The 19207-nt window shown below is 36.5% G+C and overlaps 1 non-coding gene across 1 annotated transcript; it reads left to right on the top strand.

Annotated features, from left to right (window-relative positions):
* Positions 1-4982: 4982 nt before the first annotated feature.
* On the top strand, positions 4983-5055 carry Trnav-cac. The gene has a single exon. It is a non-coding gene; the product is annotated as a tRNA-Val (tRNA).
* The last annotated feature ends 14152 nt before the right edge of the window (positions 5056-19207 follow it).

Here is a 19207-nt window from a genome sequence, read left to right as displayed (position 1 = left end):
GATCTCCTCCCCCAAACCCCAACCACTTCCGACTCCTCCACCCCCGACCCAACGCCGGTCGTGGATTGACCCCTTGCTGCCATCCGTAGGTTCGGCCTCCTTAGTTTTCCACCAGGGGCTGAGTCCTAAAGCATAATTTTTAAAATGAAAATTTCCACTACTGTTGTTCACACGATCTGGGAAAACACTTTGACCACAATCCACTGAGTAAACCTTAGACAGGCACACCTGATTTATGGTTTTACTAAAAAATCCAAATAAAAATGAATACTCCAGTTGAACAAATGGAGTCAGGATATGAGTTAATTACCCAGAAACACACAGCAGAAAGGAAAAATGTAGAGTGATTAAGCAGGGACTCATGAAATACATGAAAATGTAGTTGAACTTAGGACGTGCAATTTAAGATCACTCATTAATTTGAAATCCAAAGGCCTTTTGATTTTCCTTTTTTCAACGGGTCCCTATATGCTTGTAACTTCTGCTCATGGCTTCCACATTGAAAGGATGGGGTTACAACTTATTTTCATGTTAAGCACCCTGGCTGTCTGCATAGAGAGAATTTCCAAGAAAAGCATTTTCACAATGGATCTTCTAGACGATTCATATGCATGTGCCCTGGCTACCTTTCTGTGGACTCAGATCACATATGTTTTTCCAACCAACTACTCCAGCACCTCCCCAGATTCACAGGTCATGGGTTTTCCAGAGGCATTTTTGAGGCTGGAACTGTACTCGTTGCTGGTGTTGGGTTTTCTGTAAGAGTCACTGTCAAGTTTGGACCCCTCCCCAGTGAGCGATAATGACAAGAAGTTGTCCCTGTTAGCCTAATTAAAGTGATTATGACTTCTGAGGTGGACAAAGTCCATATGAACCTAATCAATAGAGTGTCGCCTTCAGAAAGAATTAACATTTATGCCAAAGCCTAGATGAACTTGTTTATAAATTAATCTAGAGCAAACTGAGTTAGGAAAAAATAAATGGAGGACATTTGATTTTCTAGTACAAGATTGAGTTAGACTTGCATTTATTTATTTTTTTTAGTTGTTAATAGACTTTATTTATTTATATGCGGTGCTGAGAATCAAACCCAGTGCCTCAAACATTCTAGGCAAGTGCTCTACCACTGAGCCACATCCCCAGCCCTAGACTTTCATTTTAAATAAATCCAAAAACAAAGCAAAATACTATAAAACCAAATCTCTGATTTACAACTTGAGAATTGTATTCTTTTGCTTTTTTGTGTGGTGCTGGGGATCAAACCCAGGGTCTTGTGTATGCAAGGCAAGCACTCTACCAACTGAGCTATATTCCCAGCCCAGAGAATTGTGTTCTATGGACTTTAAGGGTAGTGAAAAAACCCTATATCTAGCAGGCTTGAACCCTTGGTGTTTTCAGTCTGATGCTACCACTATTTTACTAGCTCTATGCTGTTCCCTAATCATTGGATATCGAATCCTTTCATTCCCTTTCTCTCTGGTAATGGCTAAATTATTTACTGTGACACAAAGAGAATGTTCACATCTAATTACAGTGAAAAAAAAAAAGAAATGAGAAGTGAAATGTGTAGAGACACCTTTGAATAGTACCCCACATATATGATGGGACCTTTCTTGGACATTCTATGAAGCTAGGACAGGCTTACTAAGACATCTCTGGGAGAACTTGTCAAGGTTTAGGTTGTTGGGTTCACTTAAGATAATTCATACAAGGAAGCAGGACAGATCTGGAATGTTTCCTTTTCCTGGATCAGTTGCATTTGTCATGAAAATATTGGCATGATTGCTACTTGGTAATGTCTCTATTAGAGAACAGAGGATGTTCCACATTTAGAAGCTTAAAGGAGAAATGAGATATAGTGGGTGGGTATACTTATGATCCATCATTCTTGGGGTTCAGAGGAAGGCAGGTCAACCTAACAGAGAGTTGCATTGACCAGGTTGTAGTTAGAGAAACAGATCCTATACAAACTAATTTTGTGTGTGTGTGTGTGTGTGTGTGTGTGTGATGGGGTGCTCATCCTTAGTCTCTCTGCTGAGAAGTGTTAAAGGGTTCATCAGTAAATGAGACAATTTTCCTCACCTAAGTCTTTTTAAAAAACCGTAGGTACTATTCAACCATTGTTTAATTCACTATTTTCCCTCCTTTGAAAAACTTTTTTATTGTAAAATGTAGCACAAAGGAAGACAATCACATAAAACAGAATGATAGCTCATTGCTTTCTGAAAAAGGAAACATACTTAAAGCCATCACCAAGTCAATAAATAGAAATTTCCCAGCCAACCCAGATGGCCTTCCTCTGTAGTTTTCAATCAGAACATACTCCCTACACCACTATGTAACTGTTATCCTGAGATTTATGGTAATCATCAATATGATATATAGTTTTAACACACAAATGTATATAGTCAAATATTACAGTTCAATTTTACCTAACATTTTATATCTTTTCTTTTTACTTTTTTTTTTTTCTTTTTTGGTGTTGGGGATTGAATTCAGGTCCTTGCATATGCCAAGCATGCTCTCTATCCCCAGCTCATTTAGCTTTTTTGATACCTAATTTAAGCACCTCTTACACTATAAATCCTCAGTGTATCTCCCCTTTTCCCATATTACTTATTCATTGAAGAAAGGGGGTGATATGACGTTTTCAAGTTTGCTGACTGTATCCATGTTGTATATTTTAGCTTAATCCTGTTTTCCCTCTGTGTTTCCTATATATATCAATAATCAGATTTATGAGCTTGACCAGGTTCAAGCACAATTTTTTAAAAATTTATTTTGTAGTTGTAGATGGACAGAATGCCTTTATTTTATTTGTTTATTTTTATGTGGTGCTGAGGATGGAACCCATTGCCTCACACATGCTAGGCAAGCACTCTGCCACTGAGCTACAGCCCCAGTCCCTCAGGTAAATATTTTGAAAAGAATATTTCAAGGGGAGTTTTGATTATTTGCATCAAAAGGCACATGAGGTCAGGTTGTTACTCTTTTTTACAGTTAGCAACAATTAGTGTTAATTGTGTAGAATCATTATATGATTAGAGGTTGCAAAATTGTGATAGGGTACTTCTATCATTCTTCCTTTACTAACTGGAATAATTCTCTAACAAATTTCCCTTTATCAAAATTTTGTTAAATTGAGATATAAATTGTAAAAAGAAGACAGGGAAATATTTGTGTCTTTCCATTTAGGAGTTTTCAAAAGAATGATTTAGTTGCTTATAATCCTTTGCAGATGAAAAATAAGTATATTTTAAAGGGAAAATTATGAATTATTAGATTTACGTATATTTGGTGTGTTTTAAGCAATTCCACTTGCTATATATTTATTAATGATCATTGGCCAGTAGATATCTTTTCATTTTTGAGTGCTTTGGAGATTATTCAAGTAGTCCTTAATGAATTATTTATTATCTCTTATGACAAGATGTACAGCTAATGTTACACATTTCTACCAAACCAAGAATCTTGGTTCTTAATGATAACAGGGGATGATGGAATGAGATAATTAAATAACGACACATCTGATTTATCCTATCTACACAAATAGTCTCAGTATTACAGACATCAATATGATTATAGAAAAGTCTTTTTCCATCTAAGCTCTTCCTATTTTTGCCCATATTTCATAATTTTCCTGCATCTGAGCCATTTTTGTTGAGTGCTTCCTAGGTACAAATTATATTTCAATTATTTTATATGCATTATCTCATGTGAAAAGGGTAACTACATTACAGAAAATAGAACAAGATTTAGAGAAGTTGAGTTAATTACTTAAGGTCACATAGCTAGTAAATAGTAGACTTGTAGTTCAGATATAGACTATGTTATTCTAAGACCACACTGGCTTATAGTATCTATTATATACAAATAAAGACTTGGTGGTGTTAAATCACAAATGGAAGAAGAGGATTAAAATCTTAGAGTATCTGGAGAAAATGTAAATAGGAGTGAATTTAAGGAAGAAATATAATCCAATGGTGTTCCTTTGTGAGGATTGTGAGGGAGGATTGAAACAAGAAAAATGAGGCATGAGGGAAGATTTACAATAGACTCATAGGGCATGGGGGATGTGGCTGACTTGCAGATAATACAATTATTTAAAAAATAATTCCAATTAACCCAGATGCAGTGATGCACACCTGTAACCCCAGCTACTCGGAAGGCTAAGTCAGGATGATCACAAGTCCAATGCCAGCTAGGGCAACTTAGTGAGACCTTGCCTCAAAATAAAAAATAAAAAGAGGGCTGGAGGGGTCATGGCTCAGTGAGTGGGCACTTGCCTCACATGTGTGAGACACTGGGTTCAATTCTCAGCACCATATATAAATAAATGAATAAAATAAAGGTCCATCAACACCTAATAAAAACATTAAATAAATAAACAAAAAGAGCTGGGGATGTAGCCCAGTGGTAGTGTGCTCCTGGGTTCAATCCCTAACACTGCAAAATAATAATAATTCTAATGAAATAAAAGCAGTTCAGAGTGAAGAACATAATACTCCCAGATTTTGAGATCCTCTTTCCCCAACTTACATCTAGCATCATTGGGTAGCCTGGAGCATAAGCAGAGTTTTAAGTTTCATCCAGGTGTAAGGAATTGTGGTGACAGGTAGGTTGAAAGGAGAAAAGAAAAACATTGAGGAGGTAATGAACAGAGGATTGAGAACACTTTGCTGTATACCTCATATTATTTCTCTCAGCATACATTCCAGTGTCTGTGTACTGAAAAGGTTGGAAATCTTAAGTCTCCTTTTCCTAGAGTTCTTGCTACCAGGGTTCCAGGTGTGTTTTTCCATTTGCCAATATGATACACACTGTCCATATTTCATTTAGAACATATCTAATATAGAGAGATATGAAGTAAGGCAGGCATGACTTGGAAGTGTAGATCTAGCTTCGAGAAAAATCTCCCTTGAGTCAACAGTTCTGGTGAAGTTTCTTATTTCCTGGAGGACAACAAAACACTTTTTAGGGCTGGGGATGTAGCTCAGTTGGTAGAGTGCTTGCCTCACATGCACAAGGCCCTGGGATCAATTCCCAGCATCGTCAAAAAAAATTAATTTAGGGGCTGGGGTTATGGCTCAGTGGTAGAACATTTGCCTACCAAGTGTGAGGCATTGGGTTCGATCTTAAGTACCACATAAATAAACAAACTAATTAATTTAAAAAACAAAATAAAGATATTGTTTCCATATACAACTAAAAAATATTAAAACAAAAACATTTTTAAAATCTTTTTTTTGCGGGGGTGGGATACCAGGGATTGAACTCAGGGGCACTCGACCACTGAGCCACATCCCCAGCCCTATTTTGTATTTTATTTAGAGACAGGGTCTCATTGAGTTGCTTAGTACCTTGCTTTTGCTGAGGCTGGCTTTGAACTCACAATCCTCCTGCCTCAGGATCCTGAGCTGCTGGGATTACAGGCATGGGCCACTGAGTCTGGCAACAAAGACACTTTATACCTAGAAACCACAGTTGCAATGGAAGCTTCCCCATTCCCCTGCTACCTAACTGTGGCAGAGGTGGCAATGCCCTTAGAAGCCAATTTGGCTATATTATTGTGGTAATCATTCTGAGGGGGCAGAAATAGATCTTATTCCTCTAGCCATTAAATGCATAAAATTTACAACTCTCTGTGTTAATTCTACCTTAATCCCTGTGCTAATTAACATAGAGTATATTCTGTTAACATTAATCAAACACTGACTTGAACAAGTACCACACAGCTAAGGTTCAAATGCAAGGCTTATCATTTCTAAATTTCTCCTTTTAATTTTTAGCCACTTGTGCCTCAGTTTTCTTCCCTGAGAGGTGGAGATGTATCCACAGGTACAATATGGGGATTCAAGGATGTATAGAGGCGACAAAGAACCACAGAGGTTGGAATTATGATGCTTCAACAGCTTCATTTACAATAGCTTGTACCTACCACTATTATAATAGATTGTGAGAGAGCAGGCTATGATGCTTGACAGCCAACTATGAGAACTGCCTATCTAAAAATAGCCCAAATTTGAGGTTAAGAGGGAAAACAATGCATCTCCTTTCTTAGGCAGGCTCCATTTCCTGCAATGCCCATTCTGTGTACTATGGAAAGTTACTCATCTACTACTTACAGTGCTAGGTGAAGAAGAAGCTACAAAACCAGAGGCAAGACTATAGTGCTGTTGTTTTCAGGCCAGTTCACATGCAATTAACAGGGAAAACATGAATAAGTCCAAAATCTGAAATTATTAGTCACTTTGTCTTTATAATTTTCTACCAGTACTAAAAACCGCTACAATAAAATTTATAGAATCACCCTCGGCAAGAAATGAATTACCAGTTAGCCAAATCCTAGGTAGCCCAGAAAGTAGTATAATTTGGGGGTTAAAGTGTGGAAAGAGGCTGGGCATGGTGGTGTACAGCTGTATTCCCAGCTTCTTAGGAGGCTGAGGCAGAAGGGTTACAAGGGTTACAAGATTAAGATCAGCCTCAATTGTTTTTTAAGATCACAATTTTTCACGTCTCTGGTTGTACACCAGCCTCAAAAATTTTGAGAGATCCTTAGCAAATTAGTAAGGCCCTATCTCAAAGTAAATAATAATAATAATAATAATAATAATAATAATAATAATAATAAAGAAAAAGGCCTGAGTATGTAGTTCAGTGGTAAAGCAACCCTAGATTCAATACTCAGCACCAGAAAAAAAGAAAAAAGGAAAAAAAAAGGTATGTAAAGAGTGGGTCTATAGATAAACATGGTAGCAAAACAATTCTTGCACATGGGCCAGAAATCCCTATGCAAATATTAATCTTTCAGAGTAATATGGAAAATTCAAGAGATTGTCTAATACTCCAACATTTAATCTAACACTTCCTAGGTGACAGCCTATACACATGTGCTTTTATTTGAATGTATGGGTCCCTTCAAAATTTCATATTAAAATATAATTTCTTATGTAATAGTATCAAGAAGTGGGATAGTATCAAGAGGGGATTGGGTGTGCCAGCTACTCCTTCATGAATGGAATTAAAATCCTAATAAAAGAGATTTCACACAGTATATAGCATCTTCTGTTTTGTTGTCTTCAGTTATATGAGGACATGTAACATATAACATATTCAGCTCCTCTGGAGAATACAGACCCAAGAACCAAGTTGGAAGAAGAGACTGGGCCTTCACATGATACTAAATATTCCTAATCTTGAACTTGGACTTTAACCACTAGAAACATGAATATGAATTTGTTTTGTCTTTATAAATTAACTAGTTTCAACTATTTTATTAGAGTATAATTAAGATACTAAGACACCAAGTAATCATGGGTCAAAATGTTTTATACAACCTAGAATATTCATGCTTTACAATATGGTAACAATATTGGGTCAAGCTCATTTTACCATGACACAGGCCAGCAAGTTCTAACTCCTGTATTAGAAACCAGAAACTTATAGCTAAACAAGTTCTAAGTAAGAGACTAGAGCACTGCAAGGTTCTGGAAGTAGAGCAGGAACAGATGACCACATGGGCTAGCACAGGGCAAACACTGGGAGTGTGAATTGATAGTAATGTGAAGAGATCAATTTTGCAAGTTCAGAGACAATCAAATCCATGAGCTGAACCGAGGTCACTTGTTCCCCAACAAAGTAGAAAGGTCCAGTAAGGAAGAGTGAGCCTCAATTCTTCTGTCTCCAAATGTAGTAACACTTGAATAACTACATTTGGAGATAGAAGAATTGTCTCTGTCAAGACAGCCAAGTGGTAGTCTCAGTTTTAAACATCCAGTAGAGGAATAAGGTAATGTTATCATGTAACAATCAAGTATGACATCAATACAGTTAAGTCACTTAGCACACTTTCAGCACACATGTGCTAAGCACCTGCTTTGTGACTGCTCTTGTGTTCCAGGAGGCCAATTTGGAATTTGAGTTTGCATCATGAAGGAAAATTTGCATGTCCACAAGAATAATAACAGACAAGATGTAAACACATCAAATGTCAATACATTTGGAGTCCACAGTAGATCTACAAAAAAAAAAAAAAAGAGCTCCTTTCTATCATTTGCAATTCTAGGTCTTGAAAATTGCTAAGTGTAGTTCTTAAGTGTACTCACCACTAAAATGGTATGTGTGTGAGGAAATGCATATGATAACTAGCTTGATTTAGCCAATCATAATGTATACATATTTCAAAACACTCTGCACACAATGAATACACACAATTCTTGTTAGTTAAAAATGAAAAATTTTAAGTGCTGGGAATAAATTAATTCTTTAGAAATAAGGTAAACAGGCACATTGAAAAAAAAAATCACTCTCCACATGGCATATGCACTAAAACATGTGGATAGCAACTAGGGGATAAAGGAAGTTTCTCTTCAGAGAAGAATTGCATCTAACTAATGGAAAAGGTACATAGAGTTCATACATCCCCAGTTTGAGCCTCAAGTGACACAGTGACCCCCAAGACGTGCTTGCATTACACAGCAGAGACATCCACAGAGTCTGTGTCCCCTGAAGAACTTAAGCAACACTGCCTCTGGGGAAAGATCACTTCGGAGTGTGATGAAGACTCTAGACCCAACTCCCAATTTACAAGAAAGGCAGCAAACAGAGGAATGTGCTAAACAATGCCAGTGAACAGAAATCAGCCCAATCCAGCAGGGGACACTCAACAAAACAAAGGACTCACTTCTCCCAAGAAAGAGGAGAGGAGGAGTGAATTATACAGAGGATTAACAGGCACAGCAACCAATTGCAATGCAGCAGACTGGAGCAACCTGGAGTTGGTAAACACATTAGTACTTAGATAAGACAACAGGGAAACATTTTCTGTGAATTAATCTTGAAAATGTTAAGGGTGGGGGGGGATGTGGCTCAAGGGGTAGTGCGCTCGCCTGGCATGCGTGCGGCCCGGGTTCGATCCTCAGCACCACGTACAAATAAAGATGTTGTGTCCGCCAAAAACTAAAAAATAAATATTAAAAAAAGAAAGAAAATGTTAAGGAATTATCTGTAATTGTTGAGAATCAAGAGTGGCATGTATTATGTTTTTACAGCATCATTGAAAGCTGTCTTTTGCTTTGAGGGATACGTTTTGTGGTATATATGGTTTAACTGATATGATGTCTGGGGTTTTCCTGAAACTAACCTGGAAGGCAGGGGACAGTAGCATGTGTAGATGAAACGTGATTGGTGAAGTGAAGTGCTGTCTACCTGTGTCTTCCTTATGACATTAAAGCTTGTCATGTGTCTGCTTCTCAGTTCTTACAACAGAAAACATTTTGGGGAGGGAGACTGAGGATTGAACTCAGGGGCATTTAAACACTGATCCCCAGGACCTGTTTTTTGTTTTTAATTTTGAGAAGGGGGTCTCCCTGAGTTGCTTAGGGCCTTGGTAAATTTCTGAGGCTGGCTTTAACTTTCCATGCTCCTGTGTCAGCTTCAGGAACTGCTATAATTATGGGCATGTGCCACTATGCAAGGCCAGAAAATATTTTAAATACCTAAAGACACCACAAAATAAACTGATAAAATCAGAATTTTGGGGAATGCAGTCAGGGCACTTGTATTTTTGAAACTTATTTTTAAATGAGTAAGGAAAAGTTCAGAGGCAATGATACCAACAGCCTGACCATTTTCTTCTTTTGAATGGAAACCTGCAGGTGCACTTGCACTGATTTGGCTGATCAGAGATGCCACAAGCACACTGAGGCTTCCATCCTCCAGCCCAACTATTTTTAACAAGTTGACTCTTGTGCCTTTCACAGTATGGCTGCAACATCTCCAGTCTCCCTTAATCGCATTGCAACTGCCACCATCCTCTCTCACATCCATCCCTCTTATTATGACACAGCTTCTTGTACAGAACCTCCAAACACATTCTCTGTGTACCTCTTTGGGCAGGGCTGAGTCTCCTGGTCATCCTTAGCTGCAGGGGAGGCTGGAAAAAATCATCATTTGAAAAGGGGGAGATTGTTAGCTATGAATGATTTGGAAAAATCCTAAATTTCCCCTGAGACTAGACATACTGCTTCTTTGAACTAAATTAGGGGTTTTATTTATTTATTTTTACCCTTGGGCACTTGTAAGTGTGGTGATTGGGCCATCAATCAACAAATTCTGTCAGATGGCAGAAGCAGAACTCTTAGGTCAAGAACACTGTCAGGTGAAGGTTTGAATATAGACTGAAGGGAATAAACTCACAAGGACTGAGCCTCACTTATGTCTAGGCACTCTGCCTAAGTGCTAAATTATTCAGTCCCTGGGCTGGGGATGTGGCTCAAGCGGTAGCACACTCACCTGGCATGCGTGCGGCCTGGGTTCAATCTTCAGCACTACATACAAACAAAGATGTTATGTCCGCCGAAAACTAAAAAATAAATATTAAAATTCTCTCTCTCTCTCTCTCTTTAAAAAAAATAAATAAATTATTCAGTCCCCACAATGGTCCTACAACATAATAACTGGCATGTTTTCCATGTTATACATGAAGGACTATAGGATCACAGAGCAGAGGTCAAGTTCCTTGCTCAGCATTCTGATAGATGGCTTCCTGTGCATTAATTTTTCCCTGTGCCATGGATCATAGCCACTTTTGAGTTTTGCCAAGATCACTGTGGCAAACAACTGTGTGGGAAGGAAAAGAGGTTGACTGTTTGCACAAAATAGTGTGAGATGTATTTCATGTCATGAAGGGGACATATTTTGATTCTGTGCTGCTAGCAATGGTTAGAGTAAAATAGTAGCTCAGAACTGATACTTCTCTGCCTTGTCCTTGCCACGTATGATATTTGCTAGGGTCACAAGTGGTAAGTGGGTTCACAAGAACTGTTAATCACTGATACATGAGCACAGGGCCCAACACTCATATTCACAAGTCTGGGAGACTTAATGACCTTTCCATACTCAGAGGTGCTGTCATGCTCATCATTTGGGCGGCATGACTGACTACCTAATTACAGGAAAAAAATCTGAGGAGCATTTGTTCCCATGAGGTCCTGCAATGCCCAGCCCAGTTCCTTCCAGAACACCAAGGAAAGTTCCAACAATGTTTTCCACCTGTCTCAAAATATGACTTCATGGTAATAATAGATTGCTTTCTATGGAGGTAAGTGGTCTTCTTTGATTATTTTGCCTTTATTCTTCTAATATCTTTTAAACACACACACACACCATCTAAAATAATAATCTAAACTTGTATCTTAGGAAGTCAGAAAAATAAGACCCAATTAAATCTAAAGTAAACAGAAGAAAATAAATTATATCATTGGAACAAAAAATCAATTAAATTTGAGCTGTGGCTGTAGCTCAGTGGCAGAGCACTTGCCAAGCATGTGTGAGGCACTGGGTTCAATTCTTAGTACCACACACACACACACACACACACACACACACACACACAGACTAAACAAATAAAGGTGTGCTGTCCATCTGCAACTATAAAAAAAATTTAAAAATCAATGAAATTGAAAAGGAAAAATTTAAAGAGTACAGTTACAAAATGAAAAATTGTTTTTAAAAAGTGTTCTATAAAATTGATACGTTTCTGTGCAGGCTAACTAAGAAAGCAAGAGAAGATACAAATTACTAATATCTGAAACAAAAAGAAAATACATAAATATAGATCACATGGACATGAAAAGGATAACAAAGTAATATTCTAAACCATGTTCCTTTAATAAATTTGAGAACCTTGATAAAATGGACCTGGAAGATATGATCTGCTGAAACTCACTGTATCTGAATAGGTAGGTATACATCTATTGTGGAAATTACATCTATAACTAATAACCTTCCCAAACGGAAAACATCAGACCCAGATAGGGACATTATAGAGTTCAATCAAATGTTTAAGAAGAAATCATAGTCATGTTTTATAATATCTTTCAGAGAAGAAGTACAAAGAATTTTTCTAACCCATATTACATGGTCAGCATCATTCTAATACCAGAACCCAGTGGAGAAATGATAGGAAAGAAGATATGCAAGTCTATATTTCTAGTAAGCATAGATGCAGAAGTCCTGAATAAAACATTAGCACCTTGAATCCAACTAAATGATCTATGAATGAAATAATTAATAAGCTGGAATGTATGAAAAATAAAATTTTCTGGTCTGTGAAAGCTTTTAAGAGAATAAAAAGTACAACCCATAGAATGGGAGGGAATTATTTTCAATGTCATATCTGATAAAGGCCTATTATCTAAATTATACAAATAACTAGTTAAACTCAAAAATAAGACAAAATGATTACAACGTTGAGTCAGAGATCTTGTCAAACATCTCACAAAAGATGTACAAATAAAAGATTAGCATATGAAAAATGTTCAACATCATGTGTCATTGAAGAAATGCAAATTAAAACAATGAAGTACCACTATATGCCTATTCCAAGGGTCAAGATTCAGAAAAGTGAGAACACCAAATGCTGGCGAAGATATGGAGCAACAGAAACACATTCAATATTGGTATGAATGTAACATGGTACAGCCACTTTGGAAGAGTTTGGTAATTTCTTACAAAATACACAAACACTTATCATGTCATCCATTACATTCCTTGGTATTTAATCAAAGGAGCCGAAACTTAACTCCACATGAGAACCTCTATAAGAAGATTTATTCTATTTTATTCATAGCAACCAAAACTTGGAGGCAATCAAGATGTCCTTCAGTAGTACAGAGGATAATTCATCTATAGTGCACCTAGAAGATGAAATAGTATCCTGAACTAAAAAGAAATGAGCTATCAAGTCATGAAAGGGTATGAAGAAAATGTAAATGAATGACTAAGTGAAAGAAGCCAGTCTGAAAAGACTATGTATTGTATGAATCCAAGTATATGGCACTCTGGAAATGGCCCTATATAGAGACAGTAAAATGATAAAGTCTTGCCAAGGTTTTAGGGTCCAGATGAGATGAACTCAGGTCTTTATCATGTAACATCAAGGGACCACTGAGAAGTCCACTGAGATTTTAACTGCTGTCTGTTGAGCATCTTGGTTACAGGTTCTCTATAGCTTAAGTGTAGACAAATGCCTCAAGGAAGAAATACACCCTTTATGTGTCACTTCTCTCTGCCTTTCTAGCACCCGATATCTTGACTACTCAAGTATTGCCTGGTTTGGAAGACTGAACCCTAAGTTAGGTTTCCCTGGCCTCATGTGTTTTCCAAAGTGCTGTTGTCTTCTCTGTAGCTTAGTGGATGTTTTGTCCATGGAATGACATCCTCTCACTCAGGGAAGTTTAGATTCCAGTAAATTCTCTGAGGGAAAAAAGAAGTACAAGTTAGTAAAATATCCCTTGGTGATCTTGTCTATCTTCCAGATTTAAAAAAAAAATTTAGTTGTATATAGACTGAATGCCTTTATTTGTTTTTATTTGGTGCTAGGATTGAACCCAGTGCCTCACACTTGTGAGGCAAGTGCTCAACCACTGAGCTACAACTCCAGCCCAGATTTTTTTTTTATACTGATGTCCTGGACACAAAAGAAATTATGATGCCTTTAAATAGAATAATTTTTTCAGTGTAATAAACCATTTTATTATTTCATAGAAATAAACAAATTGCTCATATCTGTAAATATTCTAATGAGATTGTTGTATTGAGAAAATAAAACACTTCAAAGAAAAATTTTGTTTTGTTTTCAAATGTGAGGTATATATTTATATATATATAAATATACACACTATATATGTTATATAATATATATGTATCAGGAGTTTGGTAGCAGGCTAGATGTGTGGTTCTCTCCCAGAGGATACCATAAGGCTGCAGTCCAGTTGGGGGCTAAGGCTGCAGTTTCCAAGATGGCTCACTCATATGGCTGTTGGCAAGAGGTCCAGTTTCTTTCTTACTGTAAGTTTGTAGGAGGCTTCAGTTTCAGACTCTGTGAATTTCTTCATAATACTCCTTGAATAAGTAGTCTAACAACGTAGAAACTGGTTTCCCTCCCACTGTCTTTAAAGGTTCAAGGCTTTGTTACATAATTATTTTCTCATATACTAGAAGCTAATAATTGGTCTAAGAATGCTTACATAGAGAAGAAAGGGGACTTCTGTTTTCAGTCAAGATAAAATCAGTGAACTAGATTTACTTCTTATGGTTTCAGAAGTTTTAGTTCATAGTCAGCCAACTCCATTGCCCTGGACCTGAGATAAAGTAGAACATCATGGCAGGAGGGTGTGGAAAAGAAAGCTACTCAGCTCAGGGCAGCAGGAGAGCAACCAGAATATTTTTTCTTTTATCCAGCATTCTTTTGAAAAATTATACACACACATACACACATATATGTATATTATATATGTCTATAATATATGTATGTATAATACATATATAAATATATAAAACATAAACATATGCATATTATATATATATAAATTATAGATATTTATACATCCTACTCTCTCTCTATATACACACATATATGCATAAACACACCTATATATGAACACATATATAGCATATATGAACACATATATAGCATATATGAACACATATATAGCATATATGTATAATATTGCATAAATTATGTATATTTTAGTTGTCAATGGACAACTAAATTAAATAAACTATTTTATTTATTTATTTATTTATATGTGGTGCTGAGAATCAAACCCAGTGCCTCCCTCACACATATTAGGCAAGAACTCTACCACTGAGCCACTACTCCAGCCCTATCCAGCATTCTTACTTTCTGTGATTGAAAGGACTATAATGAGCCATTTCATCACATTCACAGCTGCAACTATAAATGACAAACTATAAATGACAAAAAATATATATTTTTTTATTTCTTAAAAATAAATATATAGCTAGGTGTGATATCATACATTATAATCCCAGCTACTGGAGAGGCCAATCACAAGTTTATCACCAGCCTCAGCAACTTAGTGAGACCGTGTCTCAAAAAAAAAAAAAAAAAGGTGTGGATGTAGCTCAGAGGCAGAGCCCCACTGGATTCAATACCTACTACCAATGTAAATAAATAAATATTCATATTCATCTTTAAAATATTTAAAAATAACACTAATATTGAGACATCCTACTGTATATAATATTGTGACTTTTTAAAATATATTTTTTACTTTTTGATGGACATTTCATTTATTTATTTATTTTTATGTGGTGCTGAGAATCCAACCCAGTGCCTCACACATGCTAGGCTAGCACTCTACCACTGAGCCACAACCCTAGCTCAATATTGTCACTCTTATGCACAAAGGAGAGCCACAAATGTCGTGGTGTAAGAAAATCTGGAACAGTTGAGGGATCTGGACCAGTCACTTACTTTAGTGGTAGAAAGCAAGTAGGCCTGGCATTTCTCAGATATCTACACTGTAGCAAGTGCTGAACAAGTTGCAGAGTCTCTGGACTCTCTACCAAGTAGCAGAGAGATATCAAGATTTGTAGCTCCTGGCTATCCAACCACCAGCAACAGATGACTAACATATGTATTTTCTTCCCCTAGAGAAACTGGTAGATAAAGAATGTCAGTGATACCAGATAACTGAAAAACAAGCCAGAGGAAAAGTTTTATATTCTATGGGTTCATAGCCCCACACTCCCAAATTAATGACACTGGATGGCCCTGGAAAACACTTTCTGCCCCTATAGGCAACTCCAGCCACAGTTCATCAGGGGCTCAGGTATGTTTAGAACAATGCAGTTCAAAAGTGCATTGCAAAGGCTCATAAAATTAAATGTATTGGAACCGTAAGCATGTAAGAAGGTCAGTACCAATAGGCCAAACCTTAATAAAGAAACTTCATGTAAAAATAGAAAGATACAAAAAGATCAATGGTCTCTTTATGTAATATCTAAAATATGCAAGGCCTATAAGAAAATCATTCATCATATTTAGAACTGGGAAATCACAATTTAAATGAGAAAACACAATTGACTGACACCAGCAGAATCTCACAAAGATTTTAAAGTAGTCAGTATAAAATGGATTGAAGAATAATTAAGGATTGTTGTGAAGTAAGCAAAAAATAGAAAACCCCTACCAAGCTATAGACCTTATAGAAAAGGATTAACTGGAAGCTATAAAACAAAATGTACAATAAACAAAAAAAAATTTATAAACTTGCTGGAGTTCCATAGTAGAATCGAAAGAACAGAAGACAGAATCAGTGAACCTGATTACATATAGATCAACAGAATATGCTCAATCTGGAAAAAAAGGAAAAACAAGTAAACAAAAATCAACAGAGATTTAGGGAGCTAGGGACAAAAAAAATAAAAGGTTAAGCATTTGAATCATCAGTTTCAGGAAAGAGTGAGTATTTGGGAGCTAAATACAATACTCATGTATTTTTGAGGAACCAGCGAGGTACTGACATGTAAAGAGCTTTGAATTTGCAACTCTCGTTTTTAAAATAAAGCTGGGCAAACTTAAAAATCAGTGAATTTTCTTGGTCCCATCAGACAATTAAGTTGTCAGGGCAAACCACTATCCTTAAATTTAAGTAACAGGTGAGTCCAGAGAGTCACACCAAGATCTGGTTAACAGGAACAGAAATTAATTGAGCTGTAACTGGCTAGAAATTCACACTATAATTTTGAAATATGGACTAGGATAACAGTGAATAATTTCAGAGAGGTACACTCCTGGATGTGCATGAACAACAGTCCCATGATTTTTAAAAATTTTTTGTAGTTGTAGATGGACAGCATGCCTTTATTTCATTTATTTTTATGTGGTATAAGAATTGAACCTAGTGCCTCGCACATGCCAGGCAAGCGCTCTGCCACTGACCTACAGGCCCAGTCCAGTCCCATGGGTTTTTACCTCTAGGAATCCAATTAGGTTCTGACAGTGGAGATCTCAGTAGTCCCCTAGTTGTCTGATAGGAAATAATGATCATTGTGGAACATTTCCAGAGCCTTCTCCATAACAAAGTCCAAATCTCCAGGGGGAACACTTTACAGAGCCTTGTTTAGAGCCAAGGAGAGGACATTCTTACTCAAGTTGCCTATATCTTTCTGGTCTCATTTAAGGCTTGGGTGGAGACAAAATTGTGAAGGTCACAAGCCAGGGACAAATTTCAGTAAAAGCACTGAGATTTATTATTTATTTATTTTTAATTAAATTTTAATTGGTACATTATAATTATACATGGAAGATTATAGAATGATCTCTTTTTCCTCATACCTTTCCACCATACCAAAAGGTATATCCTCTAAAATAACACTAGATTACAACTGAAAGAGGTATAACATACAAAACTTTCTTTGAGCAAGAACACTTCAGAGAATACCAAAGTCAAAAAGCAATGGCACCAGTGGAATTTGCAGACTTTGAATCTTAGTGCTACAGGAAACTTTGAACAAAGTCCAAATCCTATCCCTATTCACATAAATCCACATGTCATATGCCTATTTACTCCTGTGCCTACTTCCTGATAAAACATGTACAACTTTCAACAATAAAAATATAAGGAGGGCTGGGATGTGGCTCAAGCGGTAGCGTGCTTGCCTGGCAGGCATGCCGCCCGGGTTCGATCCTCAGCACCACATACAAAGATGTTGTGTCCGCCGATAACTAAAAAATAAATATTAAAATTCTTTCTCTCTCTCTCCCTCTCTCACTCTCTCTTTAAAAAAAATTTAAAAAAAATATAAGGAAAAAACAGTCAAGCATTAAAATCAATTCTATTATGTCACAGATGTTAGAATTATCAGATAGGGAATTTAAAATGATAATGTTTAACATGTTAAGAGTTCTAATGGAATAAAACAGACACATGCAGGAACAAATAGATAAAGTAGATAGAGAGAAACTATAAGACAGAATCAAAAGGAATGCCAGAATTCACAATACTCTGAAATACCATTGATGGGAGCAGCAGATATGACCTGGTTAAGTAAAGAATAACTGAGCTTGAAGATCGGTCAATAGAAACTTCCTAAAATTAAATGCAAAAAGAAAAATGCAAAATACAAAAAGCAGAGTAGAACATTCAAGAACCTTGGGACAATTCATAATACATAATATACCCCAAATTGGAAAACCAGAACAAAGAGAAAAGTGAGCAGAAGAAATATTTGAGGGAATAATGAAAGAAATCTCCAAACTTAATGATGGGTACTGAATCATACCTATAGTAAGCTCAGAGGATGTCAACAATATAAAAAACAAAAAAAAAAAAAAAGAAAGAAAGAAAAGAAAAAAGCTACATCATTGCATGCCACATTCAAACTTCAGAATGGAAACGACAATGAGGAAATCTTGAAAACCAGGGAAAAAACTCTTATCTGAAGAGGAACAAGGATAAGAATTATGGACTCTTGTCACTAGCCATACAAAGAAAAAAAGGTAGGGGAGCTGGGTGCAGTGGTGCACACCTGTAATCCCAGTGACTCAAGAGGCAGAGGTAGGAGAATTGCAAGTTCAAGGCCAGTGTCAGCAATTTAGCAAGGCCCTGTCTCAAAATTAAAATTTAAAAGGGCCAGGGATATAGCTCAGTGATATAGTGCTCCTGGATTCAATTTACAGTGCCAAAAAAAGAGAGGAAATCTCTAGTGTAAAAAAATAATTTATCAACCTAGGATCACTATATTCCTAGCAAAAATTATTCTTTAACATTGTAGAATAAATACTTTCTCTCTCAAAGAAAATTGAGAGTATTATCAACATCAGACCTTCCCCTGCAGAAATAGGAAAAAAAAAGAATACAGGAATGTAAGGATTTAGTTTGATGTGACCAGTCTTTTTGAATTATATTACCAAGACTGCCCCAAGTAACCCCTGGTCTGTATTCCCCAGGTAGTTTCCCAGCACACCGTAATTAGACAAAAAAAAAAAAAAAAAAAACATTGTGGAGCTTTACAACCATAAGTGCCTGATGTCTTTGATATTAGTTTGAGATAAGCCAGGTACATTCCAGTCTGGATGACTTTACTTTTGTTTGGGCCACTTTATAATCCCTCCCTTTTCTATCCAAATTGTGTGGATCCACTGTTCTTACTGCTGTAAGTAAGTCTCCTCAAAGACTGTGTTCTGCAACTCTGAGTCTGTCTGCCTCTTTCTTCAGTCTCACAGCACTTGGGGTCATTTTTCATACACTGGAATCACACTGTTCCTGAACAAAGAAGAAAAATTATATAAGTCAGAAATTTAGATTCATATGAAATGTTTATCTAAATAAATTTGGACTTACATGAAGTGTTTCAGGGAAGGATAAACTAAGACAAAATATTTTATTTTTTC

This window comes from Marmota marmota, unplaced genomic scaffold, assembly GCF_001458135.2.
Source record: "Marmota marmota marmota unplaced genomic scaffold, marMar, whole genome shotgun sequence".
NCBI classification, from domain to species: domain Eukaryota; kingdom Metazoa; phylum Chordata; class Mammalia; order Rodentia; family Sciuridae; genus Marmota; species Marmota marmota.
This window is presented reverse-complemented; position numbering and strand designations above follow the sequence as displayed.